Below are 7474 nucleotides of genomic sequence, written 5' to 3'. Positions count from 1 at the left end.
CACATACACAGAAAAAGCCGGACGTGGTACTGTGGCTCAAGTTGTAGAGATCTAACCTTTAGAAAACCCAAGGACAGTGGTCAGGGCAGGAGTTCAAGCCCCAGGACTGGCAAAAATTAAACCAGTGAAACTTGGACTTGCTAAACCTTGAGAATATTGCCATAATGTTTTCTTGTGATAGTTATGATTTCTTTGTTTCCATAAACATTATAATTTGGTAATTCAGTCTCTGGGCCTATAGCCAACAATTACAAAATTTATATTCTGATTCTGCCACATAGTATTTGTGAAACTTTTCATAACTTAATTAACTTACTTGTGTTTCACATTTTTTCAACAAATTGGAAGAGATTATCTAACTATTAATATGTAATTGTAATAGTGCCCATTGGTTGAGGTTTGCTATGTTGGGCTTTATTTTATTCCCTTAAAACTAAAATAGTATTTTTTCTGATTAGGTTGTGATGAGGATTAAAAAAATACCATCAGAATGAAAACACTGAAAACATTAGATATTTTAGTCAAAATTCACATATGATTATTTTGCTCTATGTCACAAATATGTCTGATCCTTTTATTAAATATATGACTCTAATGAATTCACTTGTGAGACTATATATACATTCTATACATATGTGTTTTTGTGAGTAGACACATTTTCCATAAAAGGAACAGAAAGAATAGTATTTGAAGAAGAAAGCAAACATACACCGGAGACAATGAAAGTCTCTTAGTTCAAACCACAGTATTGTCAAATGAAATAGAATTAATCATTTCCCATAAAAGAAAATGTGATATTTCAAGGAGAGGACTCATTGTTGACAACACTGCTATATATTGATTAGTTAAGTACCTAAATTTAGCTTCATAGAAAGAAATATGCAATCATTTGCCTTTAGTTATTACCTTTCCAAAAATACCATCAGTATCTTTGACTGATACATGAAAATTAAGCTCAATCCAACACTCTTGTACATGTTCCATTGAGGTTCTTTCCCATAGCATTTAATATTGGCATATGCTAGTCAGAATTATTTCATAAAATATTCTTTGGCCTTCATCATATACAGACATTCATTAAGAGGTTGAAAATCTAGCTACTAATTATACAGAAAAAATTCTAGCTTCATTAAGCTGGCATTCTTTTGAGAACATAACATTTAAAATACATTAGAATATGGAATGTATTAGAATGTGCCATTAATAAAAATAGCATGATTTTTAAAGGAAACAACCATAACTCAAAATCCCATTAGCATGTAAACTTAATCTTTTCTTCCTTTTAGAACCCATTCATTTCTACATATCTAGTCACAAAATATATGTAAGAGTAATTTGTAGTTATTTCATTGGCTGTAAGGTGGTATAAATGAAATTATATTTAACAGTTCAGTTTATATATTGTTTGGATATATTTTCTTCAATTTCATATATGACCACAATCTATATTTTCGTTTTAGTACCTATCTCCAAAATGTGTTACTTTGATTAAAATGAATAGTAGTTTAAAAATGAAGATAGATTATCACACCCTAACTTCAATTCTGGAGACACAACTCCAAGCTCATATCATATTGAAATCAATTGAAGAATGACATTTTCAACCACTAGCTAGTGAAGAAAAATGCATATTACATGTAAACAAATGCAGTTCATAGTAGATAGCATATTTTGTACATTTATATCAACTCAAAGGGGTGAAACAATGAGTATATTTAGATTATGCTCTTTGTAACATAATATGTAACATAATTATCAGACCACATTAATTCCAAGGCACATTATTTTTCACTAATGCAGCTTGGCCTGGGAACTGGCCCTGAGCTCTTTTGCTAGAATAATGTTCTACCACTGAGCCACAGCTCCACTTTCTATTTTCTGATGGATGATTGGAGATAAGATTTTCAAAGCCTTTCCTGCCAGGGCTGGATTTGAACTGTAATTCTCAGATCTGTCTCCTGAGTAGCTAGGATTATAGGCATGAGCCATAGTGGCCAGAAAAAGGAATATATCTGTGCTCAGTTACTTAATCATTTAGTGTAAGATAGTATATATTTTTAAGTACTGCATTAGTACCATCTAATGAATAACTTGGTAGTCAACTATATGCCATTTTCTCTTCTTATCTGAAACCTTGAAATAAATGCTTTGAACAAAGGATATATAGATGTGCCATTGGAAGTTAAGGCCTTCTATAGAATACATTGTAATTAAGATGATATCATGTGGGGCTGGGAATGTAGCCTAGTGGTAGAGTACTTGCTAAGCTTGCACAAAGCCCTGTGTTTGGTTTCTCTGTACCATATACACAGCAAAAGCCAGAAATGGTGCTGTGGCTCAAGTGGTAAAACAATAGTCTTGAGAAAGCTCAAGTACATTGCCGAAGCCCTGAGTTCAAGCCACAGGACTGGAAAAAAAAAACATTATGTGATGTATTCATGAACCAGTAAGGTGGGTATTTCAGGAAGTTTAAATCAGCTGAAAAAGAATAACAACATTTCCTAAAATTGTGCTTTTTTAGGTAAAACTTTTGAAGTTAAAAATGATTTGTTGTCTGGGCTTAATAATTGTAGCTATTTTGCCAAATTCAGTTGATACAAAACTACATGACACTAAGAATAATGTATCTCAAACTATGGTCTGAATTGTAGACATTTCATGTAACCATCACATTTTACATTAGAAAGGCAGCTAACAGATAACTGCCGAGAATGTATCCAAGATTTAAAATTTCCTGAGTGCTAAATCCATGCAACGATGGCTCACATTTATTATCTTTTCTACTCAGGACATTGAGATTTAAGAATCCCGATTCACAACCCAGATGTCCCTCAGTTGATGAGTGGATCAACAAGATGTGGTATTTATATACAATGGAATTCTATGATGCTGGCAGAAAGAATGACATAGCCTCATTTGTAAGGAAATGAAAAGACTTAGAAAAAATCATATTAAGTGAAGTAAGCCAGACTCAAAGGAACATAGGCTCAATGGTTTCCCTCGTTTGTCATAATCATTAGAAACCTTGGGCTCTCCTAGCACAGATTTACAATAGAACAAAATCCAGATACATAAGGCCATATAGTGTGACACTAAGTGCAAGGAAATCCAGGATATAGAAACAAAAGCCATATAATGAGTGCTTGTTGTCCTTAATGTACTATGTTATCTCTCATTTCTTTTCAGTCCCTTGGTTATCTCAGATTGAGACAATATTTTACCTTGTTATCTGATATATTTCATATATGCTTAATTGGTTATTTGAAATTGGATAGGGAAGGGGGCAAATAAAGATGAGTGGGGGGGAGGAGGGAAATGGGGACCATGACATGAGAAAGGGTATCAATGTATGTGAAGTAATGCACCTTCTATCTTGTGACTATAATATAACCCTTCTACCAATTATAACAAAAATATATGAAAAAAAAAGAATCCCGGTTCAAAGACCTCTAGCTGTGAGAACAACAAAAAAAACTAAGTGATAGTGTAAGGTCCGAGGTTCAATCCCAAGTACTGGCACAAAAATAGGATCCTGAGGGAGAAGATTTCACTAAAATAGTGTCTTCACTGAAAACTTTACAAGAAGGAATAGGAGATACACTAGGCCTGCTTGGCACAGGTCGAAACTTTCTTAATAAGGACCAAGAATCACAACAAAGCAGAGAAACTCTGGATAAGTGGGACTGCATTAAACTGCAGAGCTTTTGTGTGGCAAAGGACATACCTAGTAAATTAATTAGGAAGCCTACAGAGTGGGAGAAGATCTTCACCAACCAAACAACGGACAAAGGCCTCATATCTAAAATATATCAACAGCTCAAAAAATTGAATCACTCCAAAACTAATCTCCAATGAAACAACCATCCCATTAAAAGATGGGCCAAAGACTTAAGAGAGTCTTCTCTGAAGAAGAAATAAGAATGGACTATAGACACATGAAGAAATGCTCAACATTTCTGGCCATAAAAGAAATGCAAATCAAAAAAACTCTAAGATTCCACCTCACTCCAGTTAGAATGGCCATGATCAAGAAATCTAATAACAGTAGATACTGGCAGGGATGTGGCCAGGAGGGATCACTACTACACTGTTGGTGGGAGTACAAACTCGTTCAACCACTATGGAAAGCAGTATGGCAGTTTCTCAAAAGACTAAACATAGAACTCCCCTATGACCCAGCAATTCCACTACTTGGCATTTACCCAACTGTACAGAAACAAAAACATACTAAATCCACTGGCACAACGATGTTTGTTGCAGCACTATTTACCATAGCAAAGATATATGGAACCAACCTAGATGCCCCTCAGTTGATGAGTGGATCAACAAGATGTGGCATCTATGCTGCTGTCAGAAAGAACAACATTGCCCCATTTGTAAGGAAATGGAAAGATTTAGAAAAAAATCATTTTAAGTGAAGTAAGCCATTTAGCACGATGCTAAATGAAAGGACCTCCAGGATATAGAAACAAAAGCCATATAATGAGCAATTGTTGTCCTTAATGTATTATGTTATCTCTCATCTCTTTTGGACTCCCTTGTTTATCTCATATTGTTACAGTATTTCACCTTGTTATCTGATATATTGTATATATGCGTATTTGGTCATTTGAAATAGGTTAATGTGGGTCACGCCACATCAGAGAAATGGAAACCTATGCTGTAGAAAAGGAGGCATACCTCGTGGCCCATTGCTCATTTCCTGGTTTGGGGACCCAATCTGTCTGTCACCTGTTGGAAGGCTTGGCTGTGGTTTGTGATGTAAAGTAAGGCTACCTCTGGGATTGGCCCTGAATACTTCTGCCCTCTTGGAGAGCACCTGATTCCCCTTCTTTACCTACTTCCCCACATTCTTCCCACCTTCGTGCTGATTGGCTCCTGCACCCTATATTAGCTAAATGTACTTCCTCAATAAATGAGTTCCTGCCTTGACGGGTCTCTCTGATGCATCTGATGGTCCTCCGATGAGGAAGGGCTCGGGACCATCAGTCAACCTTTTCCTTTCTCGGCTCATCCTGATCGGGACATGTTCTCTCTATCCCTCTTGCAGGTCAGGAGGGACAAAGGACTAAAAACCTTACAGGAGGGCTGGGAATTTGGCCTAGTGGTAAAGTGCTTGCCTAGCATGCACAAGGACCCAGGTTTGATTCCTCAGTTCCACATACATAGAAAAAGCGGAAAGTGGTGTTATGGCTCAAGTTGTAGGGCTCTAGCCATGAGAAAGCCCAAGGACAGTGCTCAAGTTCTGAGCCCTAGCCCAGGACTGGCAAAAAAAACCCAACAGGATAAGGAAGGGGGGAAAACAAGATGATGGGCGAGGGTGGGGGCGGGAAATGGGGAGCAAGACATGAGAAAGGGTATCAATGTTTGTGAAGTAATGCACCTTCTGTCTGGTGAATATAATGTAACCCTTCTATTAATTACAATAAAGATATATGGAAAAATATGATTCTGAAAGCTCTTAAATATTCATCTAATTACCAAAATTTGAAAACATACCTTAGATATAGTAGTAAGAAGTATTGCTAAGAAATATTTTGCTGCCTAATTGGAAACTTGTTTAAGTATTAGGAAATGTATGTTTCTGCATTCTACTTGAAAAGAAAAAAATTTTGTGTAAGTCTATGGTTTGCACTAAGGGACAGGGCCCTGTCCTTGAGCTTTATTTCTCTAGACCCCCTAAATAACTAGGGTTATAGTTGGGAGCCACCAGTCTCCAGCTCATAATATGTTTGATGACCACACATAAAGTGTCCTACCTACACAGAACCACCATAACTTCCAATTTTAGATCACATTTTTTGGCAGCCTGACATCATTCTATCTCCAGCTCTAGGGACACACAAATGGGATTGAATAATGAACATGTCTCATCCCATAGTCTCTAAAACTGGTTCATTGATGACCTAAAGAGACTTAATTATAAAACATAGCATAGACAAGTGGTAGTGGGAACTGTGTCCAACTCGCATTCCAAACACTGAAGTCTTAAGTATATGGGATTAGGGAAAGTAATCCCATGGAGAATGTCAGTAAAAGAATGAAGTTTTCAAATATCAGTATAGGGGTGGGTGGGTTAAAGAGGCAAAAGGTGGACAAATGAAGAGGCAAAGAGGGGGAGAATGCAGTAAAGACGCGTGATTGTTGTTCTTAATATACTGTGGGTTGGAGATTCAGACATGGCCAAATCCAAGAACCATACTATGCACAATCACCCACACAAATGGCACAGAAATGGCATCAAGAATCCAGATTACCATGATAGGAATCTCTGAAGGGGTTGGACCCCAAGTTCCTGAAGAACATGCATTTTGCTAAGAAGCACATCAACAAGGGCTTTAAGAAGATGTAGGCCAACAATGAGAAGGCCATGAGCACCTGGGCCAAGGCCCCGTCAATAACCTGGTGAAGACCAAAACAGTGAGCAAAAAACTCAAGCTCCCCAAGCAGGCCACCCGCAAGCTCCAGGGACTTGCCTACATTGCCCATCTCAAGCTTGGGAAGCACATCGGTTCCTGCATTGCCAAGAGTTGCAGGTTCTCCTGTCCCAAGGCTAGGGCCCAGGCCCTGGCTAAGGCTAAGGCTAAGGTGCAAACCAAGACCCAGGCTCCAACTGACAGTCCAGTTCAGGCCCAGGCTGCAGCCCATAAGATTGCCCAGCCTCCAGCTCCTAAGAGTGCCCAGGCTCCAGCTTCTAAGGGTGCACAGCCTCCAGCATCTAAAGGTGCTCAGAGCCCTGTGAAGGCCCGAAAATGAAGGCCTCTCTCTGCCAGAGTGAGGACAAGAAGACTGCTGTGGCCCCCTGGCCATCATCTACAGGGGGCCTGTGGCCTGTGTCATTTCTACCAATAAACCTAAGGCAGAATCTTGTTAGAAGAAAGGAAGGAAGGAAGGAAGGAAGGAAGGAAGGAAGGAAGGAAGGAAGGAAGGAAGGAAGGAAGGAAGGAAGGAAGGGAGGAAGGCAGGCAGAGAGAGAAAGAAAGAGACAGAGAGAGAAAGAGAGTAAGAGAAAGAAAAAAGAATCCAATGTATATCCTACAAATTAAGAAGAATGAGGAAAAGGGTAGGTACTGAAAGCTGTGGCCTTGTTCAAGATATATTGCATTTATAAACCACTTTGTTAAATGGCAGCACCTTCTATAACTACTTAAACATAATTGAAAAATCAAAAAAAATTAAAAATTGGCATAGTAAATAGATTAAGGTGGGAATAGAAGAAAACAGAGAGGTAATCTTTTTTGCTGTACCAGACCATGCTTGCAAACAAAAAAAACAAGACAAAATCAACTGGTGCTGTTTTCTGTGGGACTGATTCAGTCTTTTTATTTGTTATTGGTCTCTGAAGCCTTTGTCTTTATACTTTACTCCAGTTTGAGTGGATTGTGTATTTCTAGGAATTTACTTATTTCTTCTAGGTTATTTAATGAATATTGCTGATATATGATTGTTCATATTTCATATTTTCTATTCCTGA

At 37.9% G+C, this 7474-nt stretch overlaps 1 pseudogene; it reads left to right on the top strand.

The window, feature by feature from the left end:
• Window positions 1-6179: 6179 nt before the first annotated feature.
• Window positions 6180-6756, top strand: LOC150041457 (large ribosomal subunit protein eL29-like; annotated as a pseudogene).
• Window positions 6757-7474: the final 718 nt, after the last annotated feature.

Source organism: Megascapheus bottae, chromosome X (genome assembly GCF_031878675.1).
Source record: "Megascapheus bottae isolate mThoBot1 chromosome X, mThoBot2.hap1, whole genome shotgun sequence".
In the NCBI taxonomy this organism is placed as follows: domain Eukaryota; kingdom Metazoa; phylum Chordata; class Mammalia; order Rodentia; family Geomyidae; genus Megascapheus; species Megascapheus bottae.
This window is presented reverse-complemented; position numbering and strand designations above follow the sequence as displayed.